The following is a 16734-nucleotide window of genomic DNA, read 5'->3' on the forward strand; positions in this document are numbered from 1 at the left end:
TCCCCATAATTAGAATTATGTTCTAATTCACTCATTGCCTTCAAGTTGTGAATCTAAACCTTTTGTCTCATGTAATGATTGGCTAATGTATGTGTATTGAGACAATATCTATCTATTTACATGATTGAAACACACATAAATGAGATCAAATAATGGAGAAGAAAGAAATCTTAAGCTATTGAAAGTGATACAGCTCCATTACCATCCCCTGGCTGTCATCTTGGCAGTTCTCTCAGAAAATCTCATGGCGATAGACTTCAAAACTCTCTACAAATTCTACTATACCCCCATTGGGCTATATACAATAGATGTGTAAATTTCCCCCTACAATTCCTTTCCAGGAAAGGGGTTTAAATAAACTGTAGCCTACATTGGTCATGGGTCTCGGTGTGATTTCTTTGTTATTGTGTTGGTGGCCCAACTTCTGACTGGATGTTATAAATAGTATGGGAAATTCTTCATTTAAAGTTTACTGATTATTTTCCCCATGCTAATAAATTCCAGATATTGAAATAGTTGAGAATAAGTCAACATATTTGCAGCTGCAAATCCATCCTTCCAGACCCTCAAACCTTCTCGATGACAATCTTTTGTTCCTTTTCCTGGGTTCTCAGGGAACAGAGGTTTATTGGTTTTCAGCTTGGCCTTATCTGTTCCCAGAGTCCCAACATTCTGTGCACAAAGGAGTGGGGTTAATAATGAAGCAGTTTTGCAACTAGACTCAGGCAATGACCAAAGAAAATAGAAACTGACCTCTGCTGTTTCAATGACTGCCCAATGGCAGAGGCGGCGTGAGATCCATGCGGTGAGAGTCAGGCTAGGAAATGTAGGCAGCGACTGTGCTAGGATGGGAGGAATTACAGATCTGGTAGATGGAGGTTTCCTGTTAGAGAACAAAAGGGGAGAACCTGTGATGTGCTCTGTCCAAGGAAGGTTATGAGAAAGAGGGAACAGGGATCCTGGTGCCTCTCCCCAAGGAAACCTCAGACAAAGCATCTCCTCTTGGAGAGGAGCAGCAACCTTCACACTAGCAGTTACAACCAATTTAGGTTCATAAATTCATAGTTTCAAAGGCTCTAAGGCCAGCCCTGATCATCTAGTCTGACCCCCTGCATAACTCAGGCCCTAGAACCTCCCCAGAAGAATTCCTGTTTCACCATGGTCCCATGTGTCTTCACCTTCAGCTGGGGGTAGAGTTCAGGAGTAGAGTGTTTGACTGCAGATCGAGTGGTCCTTGGTTCACATCCTAGTGCCCCCTTTGAAGTCTTTGTTAATAAGCAGCAGGTTTCACACAAACAAAAGGAAGTATTTTTTCAAACAACGCACAATTAACCAGTGGAACTCTTTGGCGGAGGACGTTGTGAAGGCCAAGACTATAACAGATTTCAAAAATGACCTCGATAAATTTATGCAGGAGAGGTCTATTAATGGCTATTAGCCTGGATGGGAGGGATGGTGTCCCTAACCTCTGTTTGCGAGGAGCCGGAAATAAGCAACAGGAATGGATCACTTGATGATTCCCTGTTCATTCATAGAATCATAGAATATCAGGGTTGGAAGGGACCTCAGGAGGTCATCTAGTCCAACCCCCTGCTCAAAGCAGGACCAATTCCCAACTAAATCATTCATTCCCTCTGGGGCACTGGCTACTGTCGGAAGACAGGATACTGGGCTGGATGGACCTTTGGTTTGACCCAGTCTGGACGGTCTTGTGTTGCTTATGTTCTTGGTTGTATGAACCAGTGCTGGCTATTAGAGGCGCAGATGGCTTCAAAAGACCAGTCTCTTGGATCTGTGAATCCTGGGCAAACTAATTCCCTTCCTTTACAGAAGGGCAGAAAAACCCATTTCCTCCTTCTTTCTACACCAGACTTCGTTCCTTTTTCCAAAGACTCGCCTCTAGATTGCAGAGAGAGATCTACGTGCACAAAGTGTTCGTCCAACCTGCAGCAATTGAGGCATGCTCTGTCCTCAGCCAGCAAGAACAGGCCTTGCCAGAGATGCCCCAGAGAAGGAAATGCTCATGGACCATCCTATCAGGCATAAAAAGACTCTGTGTCTGTAGCCAATCTGACACCTCGATGGCAGATAGCGATGAGGAGAGAACAGTTTCCTCACCAAGAAGGTGGACGCACTTGTCCCTGAAGAAGAAAGCAGCTGAGACCCAGGTGGAGTCACAGGAGGTGAAGCTGCAGGAGAGTACAGAAAAAGTCAAACTGGATCTTACAGGTGAGGATTCAAACCTCGGCACCTGTTGAGGCTTTTTGAGGAAAGGGCTCAGCCGGAGTCTCCACGTTCACTAGGCCGTGCCGGCCTCCCGCGGGGACAGACTATTCCAGGGCAGCTGCCCAATGGAAATACTCAGTCCCAACAGGCTTTGTCCCTGTTCATTGCAGACCCCTGGGGAGCAGCTTTCCTCAGCTCAGCTCCAAGCCCTGCTGATGAGAGCCGTGAAGGGTCTGACAACACCCACCCTGCAGCGATTTAAAGCCGCAGAGGAAGAGCTGAGGGCCATCGTATCTCTACACGGAGACAAGATGGAGAGAGTAAGAGACTCCCGCCGTGGGGCAGGGAGATGCTGCGCAGAGAGGGGGAGGGGAGAATTTCCTCTCCTAGGAAACCATTCCTGTGACACGCTGGCATGGTGCTTTGAAGGTTGGCTCAGCCCCTTCCATTCATCGCTTGGCCATGGGGATCCGTGGCGTCAGGTTTGTAACGTGCTCTCTGCCCACTGGAGCTCTGACACGTCCCTGAGGACAGCCCAGCCACACTGAAGGTGCCGAGAGCCCCAGCCCTGGCAGCGCAGCACTTACCTAGTCTGACGATGGGCCTCCACATTAGGCTCCAGGAGCAGACATGGTTTCCTCAGACATGCTGCAGGGCCTTGTTTGTCCAGCTGAAGTATCAGGAGGAATTTGGCTTTGCACTTTTCTCTCTGTCTCTCCCAAGCTCTGATCCTGTTGCCCATCCCCACAGACCTGAGTGCCTCCCCCGTGAATTAGATTGGCCTAGGGAGGTCTCTGGCAGAATTCATTTCTACGTCCCCTGGGTAGGAGGCTCTCGGCATCATTTACTCCCCCTGATTAATGAAGCTCCACCGCCCTCCTGGGAGGTAGGAATTCTACCCATTGGACACCTGGGGAAACTGAAGCCCAGAGAGCTCCGTGACTTGCCCCAGCCTGCACGGTGGGGCAGGGTTACCATCGAACCCAGGAGAACACCCTGGCCAGGGCTCCTAGAACCAACGCTGCCTATTGGGGAGTCTGACTGTGTTGCCCTTCAGTTGTTGCTGCTGGGAATTCTCAGCCAGGCTGTGACGAGGCAATTCTGGTGGGACCCAACGGAGAGTGCCATTTCAGGACAAATCGCTTCAAGCAGGGCACTTACAGCCCAGGGCTGGGGTCTTCCCACCTCTAAGGCAAACCAAACCAGCCAGACAGAGAGGACTTTGGTTTTTCTCCACTGGCTAACCACAAGTCACACCAGCAATTCCCTTAGACACTCCAGTTTCCCAGTATCACTACCAGTGCCACTCGTTATGGGGATGAATGGTTATGAAAACCAATACCCCAATAAAAGAAAAAAGTTCTCCCAATCCCAAAGGACCAAGCCCCAGACCCAGCTCAACGTCCAAATCAGAGCTTACCCACAAATCACGCTGTTGCCAATCCTTTAGAATCTAAAATCTAAAGGTTTATTCATAAAAGGAAAAAGATATAGATGAGAGCTAGAATTGGTTAAATGGAATCAATTACACACACAGTAATGGCAAAGTTCTTGGTTCAGGCTTGTAGCAATGATGGAATAAACTGCAGGTTCAAATCAAGTCTCTGGAACATCCCCAGCTGGGATGGGTCATCAGTCCTTTGTGTAGAGCTTCCATTTGTAGCAAAGTCCCTCCAGGGGTAAGAAGCAGGATTGAAGACAAGATGGAGATGAGGCATCTGCCTTTTATAGTCTCTTCCAGGTGCAAGGACACCTCTTTGTCCTTACTGTGGAAAATTACAGCAAAATGGAGTTTGGAGTCACATGGGCAAGTCCCTGCATACTTTGCTGAGTCACAAGGTGTATCTGCCTTCTCTCAATGGGTCAGTTGTATAGATGATGGTCCTTAATGGGCCATCAAGCAGGCTAGGCAGAGCTGACACCAACTTGTCTGGGGTGTCTCCCAGAAGCATAGCATAAGTTTGAAATACAGACAGTATAAAGCCAATATTCGTAACTTCAACTACAAAAATGAAACACGCATACAGACAGCATAATCATAACCAACAAACCATAACCTCTCCATAGACCCCTTACACGACAACCTTTATACAATATTTGCTGCAAATATATAACAGTGGTCGCAACAGTGATCTATACAGTTACAGATTATGTCAAGAACGTCACACCCCAAATGCAAAATTGATGCAGGAAGGGATGACAAACATCCCTGACTGCATCCCAAGAGCTCCCCATCCTGGGTTCTGTCTCACTACAGCTAGTCTTGGGTTAGAAGCCGTACCAGTGTATAACAGAAATGGTTTATCAAAGTCATGTTCAATAACATGATTGAATCTCTTTACAAACTCAAGGTAAAACTTGGTTAGAACAATAGTGGATTGGATCTGCTCTTGCAGCATGGTTCCTGTATGTCTCATGTGATCTTGCCAAGAGCTAAAGAACATAGCTACTTTATTCATAAAAGCTCTGGCAAATGTTTGGAACCCAATTAACATCAAGCCAATGTAGATATTAATGTTGTTCGTAGTATAGGAATCTTGGCATTTAGCCGTGAAAGCAATATGGTAGTGTGCCTTAGTTTCCCTTTTCATACAGCACATCAGGTCTGGAATGTCTTTTCCCCTGTGAAAAGTTCCAATGCTGTTTACAGGCATTAACTGTGAAACATTAGGATAACAAGGCCTTTGAACATAAAGTATGTTCTTATGTATTACTCTTAACATGTTCAAGGGATTTTCCAAAAGATTAGGCACATTGTACATTTTTACAGTTCTTGCTAATAGCAAGACATTAGTTACAAAAATTACCATTAGCAATAACAACAAATCCATTGCAAGTGTCCATTTACAATCATTTTTGTCATGCCACACCTTTGGCCCAATACCATTGGGTTTTTGGCATTTTAGGGTTAACCTGTGGCTTTCCTTTGCAAAATCAAGTTCTCTTTTTCCTCCTTGTCCTGAAGGATCAAACCCTGATTTTTCTTGCTTAACAGAATTCACTGGCTGATTGGGTGGGCTCTCTGTGCTAATAGCTATTAGCAAGTCTTTTTTCTCCCTGCCAGCCAGGTAATTTGCATCAACACAGACACTAGCTTTTAGATTCTCAGCTGCTACCAATTTCAAGGCTGGACACTCATTCTTCCCTTTAGCAGGATTGGGTTCTTCCCCCCCCCCACACACACCTTTTGCCTAGAAGGTTGAAAACGGAAACTTCCTGCTTACAGGAATTCCTTTGCTGGCTAGGTGTGTTCACAAGTGCAGACCCTGACGCACAGACTGCTCACTCAGGGCTTGGCTACACTTGCGAGTTACAGCGCAATAAAGGAGCCTGGGCGCACTAGCTCACTCCCCGTCCACACTGGCATGGCACGTAGAGCGCTCTGACTCCGTGGCTACAGCGCGCCTGGTTCTCCACCTCGGTGAGAGGAATAACGTTTGCTGCGCCTTGGCTACAACGCCCGGGCGTCAGTGTGAACGAGGTGTTGCGTTACTGCGCTCTGATCGGCCTCCGGAGCGTCCCATAATCCCCTTAAGTCAAGTGGCCACTCTTGTCACTGTTTTGAATTCCTGTAGGAATGCGGAAATGCCCTTTCAAAGCCCCATTTCTGACAGCCGGCATGCAAGCCGTTACTGTGCAATGCTGTGTGAGAGAGAGACGCAGGGGAGAGGGGGGGTCTGCTGCTGTCTGAACTTACAAGACAGCATGCTGACGTGCTCAGCCCCCCAAAACCCCATTCTCTCTCCCCCCACATACACACAACACACTCCCTGTCACACTCCACCCCACTCCTCGCATTGGAAAAGCACGTTGCAGTCACTTGAATGCTGGGATAGCTGCCCATAATGCACCACTCCCAATGCTGCTGCAAGTGCCGCAAATGTGGCCATGCCAGTGGGCTGTCAGCTGTCAGTGTGCTCTGCCATACTACCCCCCGCCCATTCCCCCCTCCCCCTTATGCCTGGCAACTCCCATGCCCAGTGCCCCTCTGGCCCACAGAGCCCTATAACCAGCACCCCCCACTGCCTAGTGCCTCTCTCACAGCCCCCCCACAACTGCCCAGCACTCCATATTCCTGAGGGAATTCAGCACCAAAACATTAAAAATTCTGTGCACTATTTTAAAATTCTGCAAATGTTATTTGTCAATAAATAAACGTGGAAGCTGCAGCCTGGCAGGGGGAGCCCAGGCCACTGGCTGCCTGGAGGTGGGAGATCACCCTGCAGCCTCCCACCTCCCTTCCCAGGACAGGGACTCGACAGTGAGGCTGCACCCCACCCTGACACATTGTAAGGGATGGGCCTGCCCCAGAAACACCTTTGGGCACTGCCCCTCTGCGCCAGGTGCACCAGGTGTGGGAGGCAGACTCAGCCCGGCAGGATCCAAGTGTGGAGGGGCTCAGTGTGGGGGGATCCAGGTGGGGCTAACAGGGTTCTGGGTGGAGCAGTCGGGGTGCAGGTGGCTCAGTGGGGGATCTGGATGCACAGGGGCTCGTTGGGGGTTGATGGGGCAGTGGGACTCTATAGAGGGGTCCAGGTGAAGGTGCTTGGGGCTCAGCAGGGGGTGTCTAGGTGTGGGGAGCTCAGCGGGAGGGCGGGTGCAGGGGAGGTGGGGCTCATTGGGGTGGGGGTCCAAGTGAAGCTGGCTGGGGCTCTGTGGGGTGGGTGGTACAGATGCAGGGCAGGTGGGGCTAGTCAGGGGGAGGGTTCAATGGGGCTGCTTAATGGGCGAGCCTCAGCTGCTGCCAAGGGGATGCTGCATGCCGGGCTCCCGGTTCTCCCATCCCCGCATCCCTCATCCCCTTCTCTTCCCCATCCCATGCCCCTTCCCCACTGCCCATCTCCTCCCCATCCCACCCCCTTCCTTCCCTACTGCTTATTTCCCCCAGTCCCTGCCCCCGCCCCAGCACATGCACTCCCTGCTGTACAGAGAACAGGATGGCCCCTCCCAGCACACAGACGGGGAGCATCACCGGCACTAGGACCCAAAAGGCTGTGTCCAGCTGCAAAGTCAGCAGAACTGAACAGCCCCCTCTTTCCACCGGGCAGTTCTGTGGGGACTCCCCAGACACAGCTCCTACAGCCAATCCATCAGCACTGAACAAATACTGCAAGACTAATATCTCACAGGCCCGATTGCAGCAGAGAGCCTCTAAGCCTCACCGCGGGGAGCTTCTCCCCCAGCCCTGAACAGAATATTGCTGCCAGCCTCCAGCTCAGGGCTGAGCCTTCACTTCCTCCCATGCAGCTCTGGGAGAAAGAGCTCCTTAGGCCCCCTGAAGGGGAAAAGCCACAAACAAACCTTCACGTGGCTCTCACACCTCTAGGGGCCCAGGCCAGCCAGGTATCAATCCCAGCCCATGTAGGGTTAGGAGTTCCTGCTGCTCCCTGCTGAGATACACCGACCTTGCGCTGCACTGGGGGGTTGGGGGGGGGGAGGTCCCCTTTTGAAAGCACGTACTTCCTGTTTCTGGGAAGGAAGAACTACTGCCCTAGTGTTAACTGCCTGCTGCACTGTGCCTGCATCTCAATGCCAGAGCCTCCCCAGGCAGGAGACTCCTTTGTCAGCCACCTGGCGACAGGAGCAGGCTCATGTCCACAAGACACAGGTCATTCGGAGAGACTGGGCAGAGGAAGGAGCCCCATGTCCTGAGCTAGGAGAGCTAGTGCCCGAGAAGAGAGCCTCACCCTTATAGCGTTCACCACCCGCGGCGGACAGGAGCGAGCAGTGGCAGTGGGGGGGGGGGGGGGGGCAGGGGGCGGAGAGGAGCCCTGGGCCTGGCCAGCTGAGAGGAGCGAGCAGGGGATGGGGGGGGGGGGAAGAGGAGCCAGCGGGCAGGGGGGCCTCAGGGTGCATCACAAGTGGAGAGGGCAGGGCCAGGGCACCATCGGAAACCTGGTACTGGGCGTGGACCCTGAGCAAGGCTTATGGGTGATGCAGTAATGGAACTAGGAGGTGATAAGGGGGGTGCTAGGCATCTCTAATCCCAGCCCCACTTCCCCTGTGCACAAAGCCATGAGCGTGAGCCCACCCCTCTCAGTCTCAGATCCCACAGCCCCAAAGACACGACTGGCCACTCACGCTGTGACCCAATTACAGCTAGGAAGGCTCTCTAGAAAGATAGGAGTGGGAAGAGCAACCCCCTTAGCCTGGCAGGCAGTACGCATCCTTCCCAGTATGGCAGAGACCATGCCTCAAGCGACGGTCCTGGGGCCGGTTTTCTTCAATGTCTTCATTCATGATCTGGAGGATGGCGTGGGCTGCACCCTCAGCAAGTTTGCGGATGACACTAAACTGGGAGGACTGGTAGATACGCTGGAGGGTAGGGATAGGATACAGAGGGACCTAGGCAAGTTAGAGGATTAGGCCAAAAGAAATCTGATGAGGTTCAACAAGGACAAGTGCAGAGTCCTGCACTTAGGACAGAAGAATCCCATGCACTGCTACAGACTAAGGACTGAGTGGCTAGGCAGCAGTTCTGCAGAAAAGGACCTAGGGGTTACAGTGGACTAGAAGCTGGATATGAGTCAGCAGTGTGCTCTTGTTGCCAAGAAGGCTAATGGCATTTTGGGCTGTATAAGTAGGGGCATTGCCAGCAGATCGAGGGATGTGATCATTCCCCTCTATTCGACATTGGTGAGGCCTCATCTGGAGTACTGTGTCCAGTTTTGGGCCCCAGACTACAAGAAGGATGTGGAAAAATTGGAAAGAGTCCAGTGGAGAGCAACAAAAATGAATAGGGGGCTGGAGCACATGACTTCTGAGGAGAGGCTGAGGGAACTGGGATTGTTTAGTCTGCAGAAGAGAAGAATGAGGGGGGATTTGATAGCTGCTTTCAACTACCTGAAAGGGGGTTGCAAAGAGGATGGATCTAGACTGTTCTCAGTGGTAGCAGATGACAGAACAAGGAGCAATGGTCTCAAGTTGCAGTGGGGAAGGTTTAGGTTGGATATTAGGAAAAACTTTTTCATTAGGAGGGTGGTGAAGCACTGGAATGGGTTACCTAGGGAGATGAGGCAATCTCCTTCCTTAGAGGTTTTTAAGGTCAGGGTTGACAAAGCCCTGGCTGGGATGATTTAGTTGGGGATTGGTCCTGATTTAGGCAGAGGGTTGGACTAGATACCTCCTGAGGGCTCTTCCAACCCTGATATTCTCGGATTCTATGATAGGCAGATAGACCCTGATTAGTCCATAGGAGACTGGGGAGGAGGGGAGGTGCAGAGGAAGAGGATGCAGGCAACTGAACATGACAGGTGTTCAGGAAAGGAGAGAGAGAGTGTTTGAGTGTCAGTTGGCCAACACAGAGAAGAGCGAGAGAGAGAAACCTAGGAGGAAGGAACAAAACTCAGAACAAGGAGTCACCCTCATGGGCCCAACTACTGCTAGGGAGCAAACACCACAGCTGGCCAGAGAGATGAACAGCCCCCGCAAATGGCAACATCAACTCCCTTGAATCCACAGCTAGTCAGGACACCCTTTTTCTTGTTTTTTTGTTCTTTTTTTAAACAAACCCACACCCAGCTAACGGGAAGTCCCTGCCTGGAGCCAGGGGGGCTGTGACCAGAGCCCTCACCAAACCAGACACTGATCTCACAGACAGTGACAGCTGCTCCGCTCCCAGCTGGACAGGTCTTGCCTGGCATCAACAACGCTTGTGCTCTCGCTCGCTTTCCATCTCACCACCGAGACGGACTCTGTCCCCCACCCCCACCACACACTTCTTTTCCCTTGGTGCCAAACACAACACAAGAAGGAAAAACAAAAGTTATCATCACAATCTGCCGTGATGGCCAGGCTCTCCTTCTCGCATCTTCCACACCCCAGGGCTCTACCCTGAACCCCCTTCCCATGATGTTGTCAGAGCTACAATTAGAAAGCACCCACTGCACCTGCACCCAACATAATCACTCTGCACAGGAGACTCTTGTCCCTTCCCCTGGTCTTAACCCCACAGAGCCCCAGGCCCAGCTAGGATGCACCTTATTTTTCTTTAGTACTGGGGCTCTCGTCCTCTCCTTCCTATCCCTCTTGGACTCCATCTGTGAGAGAGGACTGGGAAGTGTTACAGACACAGAGACCCTCCCCCAGCTCTCTCTGTGCCCTGGGCTCACACCTGGTTGTCTCCCCTGTCCTTGGCACTGTCCAGCATGTCTCCCTCCACAGAAGTCACCTGATGTCATCTTAGACTCCATCTTCACAGTGCTCTTCTCCTTCCCAGAACTCCTGCTCTGCTCCTCAGACCTGTCTGTCCTCAGCTCTGCAGGCAGAGGGGAAGGGGCATCATGGGAACACACACGCCCCATTCCAGACACCACATGGCATCCACAGGGCTACCAAACCATGTCACCTTGTGCCAAAAACCACACCCCACCCCAAGGGAGCAAAACGCCTTTGTGAGCCCAGCACACACATACACACCAAGCCCAGCCAAATTGGGAGCTTGCCCCCCCTTTCCGGGCCTCATGGATGGAGAAGTTTGGTGGTCAGTGGGGGCCCCGAGGGACTGGCTCAGCGTGTGAATGAGGGACTGGGATATATGTGGGGGCGGGACAGTGGGGTTGGGGTGTCCAGGAGGACCCAAGGTAAGGGACTAGGGGGATTAGGGGTAGAGGAGAGTAGGGTTACCAAGTGCACTGTGGGACTGGGGGATTTAGAGAGCCCAGAGAGGATGGGTGGGGCAGGTTGGAGGGCCCCACGGGGGCTGAAAAGGGGAATCCGGCAGTTTGGGGGGTAGCAGAGAGTGGAGATAAGGGACTCGCACACTGGGGATGGAGAAGGCAATGGGGTGACAGGGACGTGGGGCCCAGCACTGGAGAAATGGGCTGGAGTCGATTGGGGCGGGGTGGGAGGAGGCAGCACATTGGCAGGGCAAAGGGAAAGGCCAAGGAGAGAGGACAAGGTGGGGGAGGGGAGCACTGGGGGATGACTGGGGGCTGAGGGTGAACTAGGGGGAGTTTGGGGAGCAGGACTGAGGGGTCCCCATGGGCGCAGGGCTGGGCTGGGGGTGGAGGGGGGGCTGGGGAGGCCCAGGGACGGGGCAGGTTGGGGGGCTGAAGAGAATGTCAGGGCCCTACAGAGCAGGGAGCGGGTGCGGGAGGGGATGGGGGCGCTGAGGGGTCCCCACGGGCACAGGGCGGGCCTGGGCGCAGTTGGTGGTTGGGGGGGACGGGGCAGGTTGGGGGCTGAGGGGGATGTCACGGCTCTAGGGAGCAGGGAGCGGGTGGGGGAGGGGGGCAGGGGGTGGATGGGGCACATGGGGTGGATGGGGGTGGGAGGGTAGGGGGGATGGGGCAGGTTGGAGGGCTGAGGAGGATGTTGGGGCTCTAGGGAGCAGGTGGGGGAGGGGATGCAGGGGCTGAGGGATCCCCACAGGCACAGGGCGGGGCGCAGGGCGTGCATGGGGGGCTGGGGCGGACGGGGCAGGTTGGGGGCTGAGGGGGATGTCACGGCTCTAGGGAGCAGGTGGGGGAGGGGATGGGGGCTCAGGGGGATGTTGGGTCTCTAGGGAACAGGTGGGAAGGGAATGCGGGGGCTGAGGGGTCCCCATGGGCACAGGGGGTTGATGTGAGGTTGGGGGCAGGGGCGGACGGGGCAGGTTGGGGGGTGAGGGGGATGTCACGGCTCTAGGGAGCGGGTGGGGGAGGGGGCAGGGGGGTGGATGGGGGTGGGGGGGCAAGGGGAACAGGGCAGGTTGGAGGGCTGAGGAGTATGTCAGGGCTCTAGGGAGCAGGTGGGGGAGGGGATGGGGGCTCAAGGGGATGTTGGGGCTCTAGGGAACAGGTGGGAAGGGAATGCGGGGGCTGAGGGGTCCCCATGGGCGCAGGGGGTGGATGGGGGGCTGGGGGCAGGGGCGGACGGGGCAGGTTGGGGGCTGAGGAGGATGCCGGGGCTCTAGGGAGCGGGTGGGGGGGCATGGGGTGGATGGCGGTGGGGGCAGGGTGGATGGGGCAAGTTGGGGGGCTGAGGGAAATGTCGGGGCTCTAGGGAGCAGGTGGGGGAGGGGATGGGGGGCTGAGGGGGATGTCACGGCTCTAGGGAGCGGGTGGGGGGGGCAGGGGGTGGATGGGGCACAGGGCGGGGCTGGGGGCATGGGGTGGATGGGGGGTGGGGGAAGGGGCAAGTTGGGGGGCTGAGGGAGATGTCTGGGCACTGGGGAGTGGGTGGGGGAGGGGATGGGGGCTGAGGGGGATGTCGGGGCACTAGGGAGCGGGTGGGGGAGGGGAGGGGGGAGCTGAGGGGGATGTCGGGGCACTGGGGAGCGGGTGGGGGAGGGGATGGGGGCTGAGGGAGATGTCGGGGCACTAGGGAGCGGGTGGGGGAGGGGGAGGAGCTGAGGGGGATGTCGGGGCACTAGGGAGCGGGTGGGGGAGGGGACGGGAGCTGAGGGGGATGTCGGGGCACTAGGGAGCGGGTGGGGGAGGGGATGGGGGCTGAGGGGGATGTCGGGGCACTAGGGAGCGGGTGGGGGAGGGGAGGGGGGAGCTGAGGGGGATGTCGGGGCACTAGGGAGCGGGTGGGGGAGGGGAGGGGGAGCTGAGGGGGATGTCGGGGCACTAGAGAGCGGGTGGGGGAGGGGATGGGGGCTGAGGGGGATGTCGGGGCACTAGGGAGCGGGTGGGGGAGGGGATGGGAGCTGAGGGGGATGTCTGGGCACTAGGGAGCGGGTGGGGGAGGGGATGGGGGTGAGGGGGATGTCGGGGCACTAGGGAGCGGGTGGGGGAGGGGATGGGGGCTGAGGGGGATGTCGGGGCACTAGGGAGCGGGTGGGGGAGGGGATGGGGGCTGAGGGGGATGTCGGGGCACTAGGGAGCGGGTGGGGGAGGGGAGGGGGAGCTGAGGGAGATGTCGGGGCACTAGGGAGCGGGTGGGGGAGGGGATGGGGGCTGAGGGGGATGTCGGGGCACTAGGGAGCGGGTGGGGGAGGGGAGGGGGAGCTGAGGGGGATGTCGGGGCACTAGGGAGCGGGTGGGGGAGGGGAGGGGGAGCTGAGGGGGATGTCGGGGCACTAGGGAGCGGGTGGGGGAGGGGATGGGGGCTGAGGGGGATGTCGGGGCACTAGGGAGCGGGTGGGGGAGGGGATGGGAGCTGAGGGAGATGTCGGGGCACTAGGGAGCGGGTGGGGGAGGGGATGGGGGCTGAGGGGGATGTCGGGGCACTAGGGAGCGGGTGGGGGAGGGGAGGGGGAGCTGAGGGGGATGTCGGGGCACTAGGGAGCGGGTGGGGGAGGGGAGGGGGAGCTGAGGGGGATGTCGGGGCACTAGGGAGCGGGTGGGGGAGGGGATGGGGGCTGAGGGGGATGTCGGGGCACTAGGGAGCGGGTGGGGGAGGGGATGGGGGCTGAGGGGGATGTCGGGGCACTAGGGAGCGGGTGGGGGAGGGGATGGGGCTGAGGGGGATGTCGGGGCACTAGGGAGCGGGTGGGGGAGGGGATGGGGGCTGAGGGGGATGTCGGGGCACTAGGGAGCGGGTGGGGGAGGGGATGGGGGCTGAGGGGGATGTCGGGGCACTAGGGAGCGGGTGGGGGAGGGGATGGGGGCTGAGGGGGATGTCGGGGCACTAGGGAGCGGGTGGGGGAGGGGATGGGGGCTGAGGGGGATGTCGGGGCACTAGGGAGCGGGTGGGGGAGGGGAGGGGGAGCTGAGGGAGATGTCGGGGCACTAGGGAGCGGGTGGGGGAGGGGATGGGGGCTGAGGGGGATGTCTGGGCACTAGGGAGCGGGTGGGGGAGGGGATGGGGGCTGAGGGGGATGTCGGGGCACTAGGGAGCGGGTGGGGGAGGGGAGGGGGAGCTGAGGGGGATGCCGGGGCACTAGGGAGCGGGTGGGGGAGGGGATGGGAGCTGAGGGGGATGTCGGGGCACTAGGGAGCGGGTGGGGGAGGGGATGGGGGCTGAGGGGGATGTCGGGGCACTAGGGAGCGGGTGGGGGAGGGGAGGGGGAGCTGAGGGGGATGTCGGGGCACTAGGGAGCGGGTGGGGGAGGGGGGGAGCTGAGGGAGATGTCGGGGCACTAGGGAGTGGAGGGGATGGGGGCTGAGGGGGATGTCTGGGCACTAGGGAGCGGGTGGGGGAGGGGATGGGGGCTGAGGGGGATGTCTGGGCACTAGGGAGCGGGTGGGGGAGGGGATGGGGGCTGAGGGGGATGCCGGGGCACTAGGGAGCGGGTGGGGGAGGGGAGGGGGAGCTGAGGGGGATGCCAGGGCACTAGGGAGCGGGTGGGGGAGGGGAGGGGGAGCTGAGGGAGATGTCGGGGCACTAGGGAGCGGGTGGGGGAGGGGATGGGGGCTGAGGGGGATGTCGGGGCACTAGGGAGCGGGTGGGGGAGGGGAGGGGGAGCTGAGGGGGATGCCGGGGCACTAGGGAGTGGGTGGGGGAGGGGAAGGGGCTGAGGGGGATGTCGGAGCACTAGGGAGCGGGTGGGGGAGGGGATGGGGGTGAGGGGGATGTCGGGGCACTAGGGAGCGGGTGGGGGAGGGGATGGGAGCTGAGGGGGATGTCGGGGCACTAGGGAGCGGGTGGGGGAGGGGGGCTGAGGGGGAGGTCGGGGCACTAGGGAGCGGGTGGGGGAGGGGATGGGGGGGCTGAGGGGGATGTCGGGGTACTAGGGAGCGGGTGGGGGAGGGGATGGGGGGGCTGAGGGGGATGTCGGGGCACTAGGGAGCGGGTGGGGGAGGGGATGGGGGCTGAGGGGGATGTCGGGGCACTAGGGAGCGGGTGGGGGAGGGGAGGGGGGCTGAGGGGGATGTCGGGGCACTAGGGAGCGGGTGGGGGAGGGGAGGGGGGCTGAGGGGGATGTCTGGGCACTAGGGAGCGGGTGGGGGAGGGGATGGGGGTGAGGGGGATGTCGGGGCACTAGGGAGCGGGTGGGGGAGGGGATGGGGGCTGAGGGGGATGTCGGGGCACTAGGGAGCGGGTGGGGGAGGGGATGGGAGCTGAGGGGGATGTCGGGGCACTAGGGAGCGGGTGGGGGAGGGGATGGGGGTGAGGGGGATGTCGGGGCACTAGGGAGCGGGTGGGGGAGGGGATGGGGGCTGAGGGGGATGTCGGGGCACTAGGGAGCGGGTGGGGGAGGGGATGGGGGCTGAGGGGGATGTCGGGGCACTAGAGAGCGGGTGGGGGAGGGGATGGGGGCTGAGGGGGATGTCTGGGCACTAGGGAGCGGGTGGGGGAGGGGATGGGAGCTGAGGGGGATGTCTGGGCACTAGGGAGCGGGTGGGGGAGGGGATGGGGGTGAGGGGGATGTCGGGGCACTAGGGAGCGGGTGGGGGAGGGGATGGGGGCTGAGGGGGATGTCGGGGCACTAGGGAGCGGGTGGGGGAGGGGAGGGGGAGCTGAGGGAGATGTCGGGGCACTAGGGAGCGGGTGGGGAGGGGAGGGGGAGCTGAGGGGGATGTCGGGGCACTAGGGAGCGGGTGGGGGAGGGGATGGGGGCTGAGGGGGATGTCGGGGCACTAGGGAGCGGGTGGGGGAGGGGAGGGGGAGCTGAGGGGGATGTCGGGGCACTAGGGAGCGGGTGGGGGAGGGGAGGGGGAGCTGAGGGGGATGTCGGGGCACTAGGGAGCGGGTGGGGGAGGGGATGGGGCTGAGGGGGATGTCGGGGCACTAGGGAGCGGGTGGGGGAGGGGATGGGAGCTGAGGGAGATGTCGGGGCACTAGGGAGCGGGTGGGGGAGGGGATGGGGGCTGAGGGGGATGTCGGGGCACTAGGGAGCGGGTGGGGGAGGGGAGGGGGAGCTGAGGGGGATGTCGGGGCACTAGGGAGCGGGTGGGGGAGGGGAGGGGGAGCTGAGGGGGATGTCGGGGCACTAGGGAGCGGGTGGGGGAGGGGGGCTGAGGGGGAGGTCGGGGCACTAGGGAGCGGGTGGGGGAGGGGATGGGGGGGCTGAGGGGGATGTCGGGGTACTAGGGAGCGGGTGGGGGAGGGGATGGGGGGGCTGAGGGGGATGTCGGGGCACTAGGGAGCGGGTGGGGGAGGGGATGGGGGCTGAGGGGATGTCGGGGCACTAGGAGCGGGTGGGGAGGTGATGGGGGCTGAGGGGGATGTCGGGGCACTAGGGAGCGGGTGGGGGAGGGGAGGGGGGCTGAGGGGGATGTCGGGGCACTAGGGTGCGGGAGGGGAGGGGGCTGAGGGGGATGTCGGGGCGCTAGGGAGCGGGTGGGGGAGGGGAGGGGGGAGCTGAGGGGGATGTCGGGGCACTAGGGAGCGGGTGGGGGAGGGGATGGGGGCTGAGGGGATGTCGGGGCACTAGGGAGCGGGTGGGGGAGGGGGGAGATGAGGGGGATGTCGGGGCACTAGGGAGCGGGTGGGGGAGGGGATGGGGGCTGAGGGGGATGTCGGGGCACTAGGGAGCGGGTGGGGGAGGGGGGAGCTGAGGGGGATGCCGGGGCACTAGGGAGCGGGTGGGGGAGGGGATGGGGGCTGAGGGGGATGTCGGGGCACTAGGGAGGGGGTGGGGGAGGGGATGGGGGCTGAGGGGGAGGTCGGGGCACTAGGGAGGGGGTGGGGGAGGGG

This window comes from Malaclemys terrapin, chromosome 24, assembly GCF_027887155.1.
Source record: "Malaclemys terrapin pileata isolate rMalTer1 chromosome 24, rMalTer1.hap1, whole genome shotgun sequence".
Taxonomy (NCBI): domain Eukaryota; kingdom Metazoa; phylum Chordata; order Testudines; family Emydidae; genus Malaclemys; species Malaclemys terrapin.